Source organism: Crassostrea angulata, chromosome 6 (genome assembly GCF_025612915.1).
Source record: "Crassostrea angulata isolate pt1a10 chromosome 6, ASM2561291v2, whole genome shotgun sequence".
In the NCBI taxonomy this organism is placed as follows: domain Eukaryota; kingdom Metazoa; phylum Mollusca; class Bivalvia; order Ostreida; family Ostreidae; genus Magallana; species Magallana angulata.
In genome coordinates this window covers 17718737-17729991 of record NC_069116.1, presented here as the reverse complement: position 1 = coordinate 17729991, position 11255 = coordinate 17718737, and the positions used below count along the sequence as shown (strand labels likewise).

The following is an 11255-nucleotide window of genomic DNA, read 5'->3' as shown; positions in this document are numbered from 1 at the left end:
TACGTAAATTGTACTTTTAAAACATAATGGTGTTACCCACAAATGACTAAACAACCAAAAAATGAAAGAGTATGTCTTGCCAAACAATTATCATTAATTCATTAACGGATTTTTGCCTATAATTATCATTATAAGATCATAGATTACAAACGTAGTTGCAAGAAAAAGTTTGCACACATGAGTAAGACTATTTATGTCAAGGATATGAAGCCAGCGCTGACAAGTAAATGATCAAAAATTTTAGTAGAGCTCAAAGCGATGGTGACTTTTTTCTGCATCAATAAATGAAACAGTATTCGCTGCAATCTCGTAAAACACAAGGTATTGAATATATTATACTGTATTGGCTTTATCTAAGCTAGCATCATCACAATTGTAATGTTGGGTTAATGGTTGTCTTTAACCGTGCATTGATCGGAGCAAAATCGAAAGGTCTCAATTTGGAAAATGAATTTGATGGTAGCCATCACCTACATATCTATAATCAGCGCTTCTGTGCATTGGGTGGCTGTCACTGTGTCCTTTATTTCGCACCGTTTTACTATTTCGCTGGGAAAAAGGGAAACATCTTCTACACTTTTCCATTGTTGTTATCATCATTTTTCTTATCCAGTTCTTTCTTTTTCTGAAAACGGGTATTTAAACGAAACAACATATTTAGGAAACTGTTAGTTAAACCACTCAATCAGAATGACATGATTTATATATAAAGAAAAAAAAATAGATAAAGATACAGAATATCGAAAATGTTGAATTGGATTAAACAGTAAATTCTGGACAGAGTCGAGTTCATCTATTTTTAAAACAAAGATATTGCCCTTTTCAATAAATTAAAATACATTTCACATGAATTATGATTATTTACCTAAGTGGATAACCGATGCAAAGAACCAAATTAAAGCCTTGCAGGCATATCAAGAAGATCATCAACATCCATTTCAGGTTACCTTTTACCGAATGATGACCTTCACCTTCATAAACAAGAGACCAATAGGCCTTAACGGTCACCTGAGTAGCATATAACCCATACACAAACTTGTCGAAAAGTCTCATATATGCATTGAATTAAGTTTCATTCTGGATTAGAAAAATTATAAATTTTGATAGACAGTTTTACTTTCTTTCATGATATGCAGTCAGTTTTTATTCAGTATCTGCTGAAGACATTAATTGCATTAACACTATTTTGGCCCCCCCATAAAGCCAGAATCCCTGCAACATGAAATTTAAAATTTTGGTGGAGGGCTTCCTGGTCTACAAAATCTTGAATTCAGTTTTCCTTACAGGTGTGCGGAAGTAGAGAAGATAATTTTAAACATTATATGCATTAACACTATACATCCATTTTGGTCATGCCCTAGTGTCAAAACCCACACTCCAGGAAACATGAAATTAAAACTTTTAAAAGAGGACGTCCTGGTAAACATAACTTTGAAGGCAGTTTTTCTTACAGATATGTGAAAATAGAGAAAAAGGTTTTAAAACATTGTATCCATTAAAAATATATGGCTATATTGCCACCCACACGTCCTGAATTCCTTACCCAGGGGCCATGAATTGCACATTTTAGGTCGAGAAGTTAGTGGATATCATAACCATGTGTTCAGTTTGTCCACATGTGTGGGAGTACAGAAGATTTTCTAGGATTTAATACATTTTTACTATATGGCCATATTGGCCCCGCATTTGGGCGTATACCCTGTCTCAGGGGTCATGAATTTCATAATTTTGGTAGAGGGCTTCATGGACATCTTAACCATGCAATCATGTTTTCCTTGCATGTTTAGGAGTAGAGAAGAAGATTATTAAAAATTTGGCCTTATTTTGCATATATGTTGGTCTGTGGTGCCCCAATGGTGGTAGAGCCATAAACTTCACATTTTAGATTCCTCTTACCACAGAGATGCTTCACACCAGAAATGGTAACAATTTGTTAATTGTTAACGCACGACGCCGGACGCACAACGACGGACGTAAATAGATAGCAATAGATAATTATGAAAATGATTATGAACTCTAATTTCTATCTAAAGTATTAATGATAAATGTCACCGTCAAAAATTCGCCCGCTGAAAACGAAGGTGAAAGGGGGGAAAAGCCAGTGGTGATAATTTCTTTAAAACATTTTACCACATGTGGAGTTTGATCTACAGCCAACCAACTGATAACAAGTCTCATTTGAAGAACAGTTGCAGGATGTTTTACATTGACGTCCATAAAATCCTGCAGGACAGGGTAGACTACATTCTTCTCCATATATATATATATATATATATATATATATATATATATATATATATATATATATATATATATATATATATATATATATATATATATATATATATTATATCATCATTTTGATTAATATAATCGACAAAGGAACTGCAATTTCATAATCAGAGGCAATATTTTTATACCTGTGCATACATCCTCTACTGTATCTCTCGGTAACCAATACAACATTTTATTGATGAACTATAAATATATAGAAAATGACTTGGATTGAAAATGAGGAAAAAACATTTCTGTGTTACACAACACGTTAGCGCTACAATGAGGACGCCATTGTGCTTTTAGACCTTAAGGGAACGAGGATGATGCAGATAAAAAATTATGAGTGAATGAACTTTTTGCTTGCTTGAATACATCAATTTAAAGATGTCGTCTTCAACATATATTATTTTCGTGGCAACTTTCTTGCCTTGCAAGGAAGGTTAGTTTTGTTTGAACCGCCCCTTTTTCCTCGTATTTAAACTTTTTTTTTACAATTGCAATTTTCTGAAAAATAAATTAATAACATTTTATTCAATAATATTAAGAATAAAAAAAATATAAAAATAAATTAAAATTTTGGCCTTTTCTCATGGTCATATCGTTATTATATTGAAAAAATAATTAAATCACCATTTCAAATTTCGGAATAGTTTAGTTAAAATTTGAACAGAATAGACAGCACATTAAAATACACAATAGTTTTTTTCTAAAAACATTTATATATCAACGTTTATATGTGCTTTACAGCATATCTATATTTCATTGCAACTTTCTTGGCATTCAATGGGGATGCTTCATTAAGATTTTACCTACCCTAATTCTGGAATTATGACTTTTCTCTGACAATTTATGTTTAATTAATAAAATAACAGAAAAATAATAAAACCAATTCATAATAATATTAACCACTTATGTTTTATGATTTTGCACAATTCATTAAAAAAGTTAAAATTCCGCAAAATTAAAAAATTGAAACACAACTGATAAGAATGTCTGCCTACTAAATAGAGAACTGAAGTTAAACATTCTTTTAGGCGGCACATGCAACTCAAAATGGAAATGTCTTCTTTAATGTATCCATACATTATCTAAACAATTCAAACAAGTTGACCACCCGAAATGTTAATTACAAATTACTATATATTCTTTAATAATAGTAATAATCAACTAGACTCTTGTTGCTATAGCAACAAAAAGGTCTTCCGTTCCTCATGTAATAATCTGTACAAAAAGTCCAATTTCTCTTGTAAACAGAAAAGGGATATAATGTATACTGTAAAGTAATTCCTTAGAAATAAACAAAACAACAAGACAAAATGTCAATTTTTTAGTACTTTTTGAGACGACCGGAAGTTACGCCTGATCATACAGAACATAGTAAACATATCTTCAAACATTGTTTTGTCTTTCCTCAAAGTTTGGATGTTCAAGTTTATTTTGTGATAATGTATTGTTGAGAAAAATTTTTTTTTTCGCAGGACCGGAAACAAACAAACGAAAGTGATTAAAAAAAATTTAAAGTAGATATTTTAGTACATTTATCTACGGTATGTTGTTGTTCATCACATTGAGTAAAATGTTAAATTAAACGCTTTGAGTGAGAACCGGAAGTGACGTACGACCAAATGAAACACGTTAAACACATGTTCAATTAAATGTCCATTATCCATAAAAGTTTGTGTCTTGATCACTCACAGTCTCTAAGATTTTCTGGGTACTTTATTGCTTTTTTTTAAAAAGGCTACCTGAGTAATTTGAGATGTCTCACTGGAAGTAGAACTTTTTTGGGTTTTTTTTACCATGTGAAGATGACCTTTTGTATTTCTATAGCTAAAATGTTACTTACATGCTAAAGAACGAAATTATTGTGAAAAAATCAAAATAAGGTGTACTATCTGTGACGACCGGAAGTTTCGCCGGATAAAACAAAATAGTGTTAACACATGTACATACATGGGTTTATCATTCTACAAAGTTTGGTTGTTCAAGTCGTTACCGTTTTTGAGATCTCGTCGAAATAAGGTTTTTTGTCTCGGGACAGGAAACGGACAAACGGAAGTGCTCAATGTAAATTGTATTAAATATTTCTTGTATACTTGCTTTTTGTATATTATTCTTCATCAAGCTAATTACAAATATCAAAGGAAAAAAGTTAAACTGAAAAACAGCTCGATTTGTTTGAACTCTTCCTGTGTGGACCAGAAGTAACGGAAGACAAAATAAAACCAATTAAACACATCTTCAATTAAATGTCTATCATCCATGAAAGTTTCTTGCTTTGATCAGTTATAGTTTCTGAGATCTTGTGGGTATACAATATGTGTTTTAAAAAAGCTACCTGAGATAATCTCACCGGAAGTAGAACTTTTTTGCTGATATAACATCGCATGAATAAACTATGTATAGATTTATACTTATATATTTATACCCCCGCTCCAAAATAGAGGCGGTGTACTGTTTTACCCTTGTGTGTCTGTCTGTCCGTCCATAACAAATTTTTCTGTCGCATTTATCTCAAAAACTATTCATCGCAGATGCTTGAAATTTTTACACAATATTTTTATAGGCATGCCATATCGTGGGATATATTTTTGTACCAATCAGACGTCAACTTTCTGTTAAATGAAGACTTTGTTTATTTTAAGCCAACATTTTCAAACAAATTTTTGTCAAAGAATTCTCAGCAACTGTTTATCGCAGATGCTTGCAATATTATACACAGTATTTGTATAGGCATACCATATCGTGGGATATATTTTGTACCAATCAGACGTCAACTTCCTGTTAAATGACGATTGTGTTTATTTTTAGCCAACATTTTCAAACAAATTTTTGTCAAAGAATTCTCAGCAACTGTTTTCCGCAGATAATTGAAATTTTTACACAGTATTTTTATAGGCATGCCATATCGTGGGATGTATTTTTGTACCATTCGGACGTCAACTTCCTGTTTAATTAGTACTTTGTTTATTTTTAGCCAAAAATTTCAAACAAATTTCCGTCAAAGATTTCTCAGCAGCTATTTATCGCAGATGCTTGAACTTTTAACACACTATTTGTTTTGGCATGCCATATTGTGGGATATATTTCTGTACCAATCGGATGCCAGCTTTCTGTTAAATGTCGACTTTGCTTATGTTGCATATTCACGTCAGAGCGGGGATATCACTAGTGAGCATTGGCTCACAGATATCTTGTTATTTTATGGAAAAGAAATTTAATGCGTAAAAATAATTATTTTTGAAGTACTTCCGGTGAAGACCGGAAGTTACGACGAACAAAACAAAATAGTTTAAACACATCAACAAATATAGGTCTAACATACCACAAAGAATGTTCACGTGTTTGCCGATTCTGAGATCACGAGGGAACAACGTTTTTTAACGCGGGACAGGAAACAGACGACCGGAAATAGATTTTGAAAGAATAAAAAAAACATCTGAAGATATTATCATTTTCTATCACTCCTGAAAATTTAAAAAAAAAAATCTATTCAGCCATCACTGAGAAATCTTGTGGACAAAAAAAGGGCCCCGGGGGAAAAATAATAACTAGACTCTTGTTGCTATAGCAACAAAAAGGTCTTCCGGAAGTGACGGACGACCAAATAGAAACCCGTTGAACACATTTTTAATCAAATGTCATCATCCATATAAGTTTTGTATCTTGATCTTTTACAGTTTATGAGCTCTCGGGGGTTTCAAATTTTTATAAAAGAAAGCTACCTGAGATGTAAGAAATGTCTCACTGGAAGTAGAATATTTTCGTTTATTTAACACTGAGTAGATTACATTTTGTATTTCTACTGCATAAATGTTACGTCCATGCTAAGTAATAAATATATTTTTAATAAGAACTCAAATTTTGGTGAACTTCCTGTGACGACCAGAAGTTACGCCGGATAAAACAAAATAGGGTAAACACATGTTCAAACCTTGTTCTATCATCCCACAAAGTGTAGTAGTTAAAGTCGTTACTGTTTTTGAGATCTCGTCAAAATAAAGTTTTTTGTCTCGGGACAGGAAACGGACAAACGGAAGTGCTTAAAGAAATTAGATTTATTATTTTTGTTTACTTGCCTATCTTACACTATTATTCATCGAAGTAACTAAAACTATCAAATGAAAACAGCAAAACAGATAAAAAGCTTGATTTGTTTGAACTCTTCCAGTGTGGACCGGAAGTGACGGTCGAGAAAAGGTAACTGTTTTAACACATATTTAATCATACAGTCAGTTCAAGCATATCTTTTACAACATACACCATAGCATAGCATAGCATTGAAATCTCATAGCATAGCATTGAAATCTCATAGCATAGCATTGGAATCTCATAGCATAGCATATAATCTCATAGAATCTCATTCGTCATAGCATACCATAGCATAGCATACAACATGATTTTAACTCGGTTTTAAATGTTTTATTAGGAGGAATAAATGCTGACATTGCGGATAAATGGTGAACTTTCACATTTTATCATTGTGGAACTCTTCTGTGTATGGAGGCGTTTTTGTTCAAATCTCATAGCATAGCATACCATAGCATTAAGCCCTTCATTTCAATTTCTCATAGCATAGCATACAAATCTCATAGCATTGAATTAAAATCTCATAGCATATCATTAAAATTGCACACCATAGCATTGCATTAAGGTAGTACAAAACAGAAAAGCTAAATTTTTCCTATAATTCAATTTTTCTGAAATTTTTATATTTTTTTTTTGAAATGTAATCTTTTAATACGTAAAATTTGAAAAAAAATCCGACCTCACAATTTTTGCCCACATCGCCCCAAACCTACCATTGGAATCTCCTTTTAGTGGAGTGTAAAATGAAATAGTCATTGTTATAATTTTCTATTCCATTAAGTTATTTTTCAAGATATTACAAATATTTGTGCTGCGATTTAAACAGGAGACCTTCTTGTTACTTAAAAATACTGAAATAAATTCTAACCAGTAACTTAAGATAAAATCGCATGCAATATAATGTAAAACTAGTGCTTGTGAATACTCTTATAAGACGAAAATTTGCAGCACCTAACGGTATCTAAAAAGAAAATGTATAATTCAAATTTGGATAAAATTTAACAGTATGATTGGCATGAACCTGTAATTAAAATATATCAAAATAAAGAAAATTTAACCATTGGTTTTAGATTAAATAAGGTTTAAGTATGTTTGACGGAGGTATAAATTGATAAAAATCCTAGATGACGTCATCATATTTGACCTTTGACCTGTTGATATGACCTTGAAATTTGTTTGACATAAAGCTTAAATACTGGTGGTGGTTGTGTCCAAATGTCAGGTCTTTACTTTGAAAAGAACACAAGTTACGCATTTTTAAATAATATAAGGCTAAATTGCACAAAAATCATATGAACACCATCCAAATGCATGTTTCAAAATTATCGAAATACATTGTATCCTAAATTTTTTTGGCCTTGAGTAGTTGATGGGTATGATTTATATTTTTTTCTTAAGATAATGGACTGAAATTAATTTTGACATCATAATAATTCATTATTTTGTGCATTTCAGAAAATATTTAAAATAAATAATTTCAGGGGTGTTTCGTACTACCTTAAATTGTAAAAGATATGCATGAAATAACTGTATGTCTATCATCAGTGAAAGTTTCGTGTCCTGATCACTTACAGTTTCATAGATCCTGCGAGTACAAAACATTTTTAAAAGGCTTCCTGAGATAATCGAGATATATCACCAGAAGAAGAATCTTTTTGTTTATTTACATTGCATAGATGACATTCGTAAGGATTTACACTAATATCTTTAATCTACGGAAAATAAATTAGATACGTAAAAACAAAAAAAATTGAAGTGCTTCCGGTGGCGACCGGAAGTTACGCCGAACAAAACAAAAATATTTTAACCAATTTACAAAGATAGGTTTATCATCCCTCAAAGTTAAGATGTTCAAGTCTTTATCGTTTCTGAGGTCTCGAGGAGTCAAGGTACTTTGGCTCGGGACAGACGGAAGCGCTCAATGAAAATGTAGGTCAGTATTTGTTAAACATTAGACAACAGGACTTTATTGTCTATCAATTAATCAAAAATTGTCAAAGAAAAACAGTTTAACTTATAAAAAAGATCGTTTGTTTGAACTTTTCCGGTGTGGACCGGGAGTGACGGTCGACAAAAGGAAAGCAATTAAACACATGTTCAGTCAAATAAATATCAGCCATGAAAGTTTCGTTTCTTAATCACAATTAGTTTTTTAGATCTCGTGGGATTAAAATTTATTATTAAAAAGCTTACTGAGAAATTTGAGATATCTCCCGGAAGAAGAATTGTTTTGTTAATTTAACATCGCATAGATGACATTTGTATTGATTAATACTTAAATATTTATTCTGTGGAAAATTAACTAAATCAGTAAAAAAAAATTGACGAACGGAAGTTACGACGAATTAAATAATATAGTTTAAACACATCTACAACTATAGGTCTATCATCCCACAAAGTTTGGATGTCCAAGTGCTTGCCGATTCTGAGATCTCTAGGGAACAAAGTTTTTTGACGCGGTACAGGAAACGGACGACCGGACGACCGGAAATGAATTTTGAAAAAAACGAAATAAAAAGCCTCGAAACATTATCGTTCTCTATTATCCCTAAAAATCTATCAAGCCATCTCTGAGAAATTCTGCCGATAAAAAGGGAAAAAAATTAATAAGAAAGAAAGAATGAAAGAAAAAACATTACAATCACTATAAGGTCTTCCGTTGGAAACGGAAGACCTTATAATAATGGGGAAAAAGAAACCTAAGAAAAACAATAAGGTCTTGGAAACGGAAGACCTTAACAATGTGATTAGTGTCTCCCTCTAACAGAACATGCCGCGTGCTAACTTAAATAAAATAGCAAAATCGCTTCAACGCTTAATGTATAACTCAGACACAATATGATAACAGCACATTAATTAAAATGAAAAATACTTATTATATAAAAAATAAAAATCACGACAAAATGCGTTGGCTTGGCGGAGTACTAGTATTGTGTGATGGCGCAAATTTTATAGAACGCTGTATTCAGCTTTTTACAAATAGCACTATCTACAACCGGTTACCGTTTGAAACCCAAAGCTAGTCTCACACAAGCGTACTCCAGGTGGCCGTGACAATGAACACCATTGGTTAATATAGATCTTTTGGTCAGTGATGGCTCCACGCACGAAAATTGTAAAATAAAGGAACTTACTTACTCTTGAAGGCCACAAGATGATTCTATAATGATTGCCAGTAGAAAGAAACATCTACAAACAAACAGTCGACATGTTTACCTTATATGCCGATAACAAGTTTTGATCAGTTTCAATAAATTACGTTTACTTCCGTCTTTCTATAGTAAAACTATCAGAAATAATGACTTCATACTTATACTAAATAAAAGAAATTTATTTAATGAAATGACTAGACGCCAATAAAGAGTTATTGCATATCAAAAATATATCTAACCGTTATAACATAATTTAAATTTTTTGAACAAGTGTTAAAAAGTTTAAGTCTCATATTTAACATCACATTAGACATTAGAAAACACAAAAGACGGTTTTTGTTACTTTAAAAACAAAATAATGGTTTGTTTTGCACTTAAAAGAATAATTGTAAATTTTAATGGTTTTCTATTCTGATTATCACTAATTGAATTCACGAATAATATTAAGATAACAGTTACGTGTATGCATAACTATTTGTTTACATCTTTAAAAACGTGTGGGCCATTGGTTTATAGTTAATCTAACATGATTCAAAGCAGTATTGATAAGACTAGACTAATTACCAGACCTTCTATACCATTTCATTTCAAATAAACAGATTTGAAAGTTTTTTCACTGGTTTCTGAAGGCCGCAGGATGATTTTATGGCCAGTAGAAAGACACACGTACAAACAAATAGTCGGCGATGGCCTACCATGTTTACGTTATACACATACATGACTGTGCCTATAATCATCGTGTATTGGTCAGTGTCTTATTTGCGTGTTACCCTGGTAAAAAAAAATATCATAAATAATTACTCCATGCTCTATGCTAATTAAAAGAAATTAATATAATGACTTCGGTCCAATAACGATTTCTTACATTTATCAAAAGGTATCTAACGGTACCCATAAACATGTAGTTAAATTAATTGAAGCAAATTATTTGGATTTTCATTTTGCTAAATATTATTATACTAGAATTAAGCTTGTGGTCAAACATACAATGTGTCAAACTTACTTTGCTTAATTGGTTGAACATTGAGCCTCCTTAAATTTACATGCATTCCAGATGAAATTATCAGTAATTCTGACTTTCGTTTGAATTATAAACGTCTTTTATTTCTCCTGTTGGATAAACCACTTACTCTCTTTGTAACGCGGCAAAGGCTAATTTCGAGTATGTTGTCAGTTACTATTATATACGGAGAAGTTTATTTATTTATAGGGGCATGTGTATATACATTCGCATACATCATATCAATAAGAGTCAGAAGTTAAACATTTGGTCCGTTAAGCCTAGATGTCACTTTTAACACATTATGAATGAAAATAAAAGAAAAAAAAATTGTAATTGTTTTAAGATTGGGGCTGAAGAGAGCTTTCTTTAAAATGGGGGCTGAATAGAGCTTTCATTTTATATATACTATTTCATCCAAGGAATTTTTTTTCTATACCAGCTTACACAAAAAAGTTATGAAAAATCAATATTTCATGGAATTTCAATTGACCCTGAACTTTAACCTTTGTTATTCTGATCGTTTAAGGAAGAGGTAGCAAGTGGTTAGATATCATCTCTCCGATGAAATATCCAATATTTGTAAGCGTTTTATTAAAAGTTAGAAACTTAAAGGGTACCTGCAGTGCCGGTCAATTTTTGATATAATGGAGATCTATGTGTAAAAACATCATCCTGAAAATTTTACAGCGATCGCGTAAGTAGTTTTTCGAGATATTTGGGGAAAACCCGATTTC

The 11255-nt window shown here is 31.8% G+C and overlaps 1 pseudogene; it reads right to left on the bottom strand.

Annotated features, from left to right (window-relative positions):
* Nucleotides 1–435: 435 nt before the first annotated feature.
* LOC128186760 (uncharacterized) lies at nt 436–10255 on the bottom strand (annotated as a pseudogene).
* Nucleotides 10256–11255: the final 1000 nt, after the last annotated feature.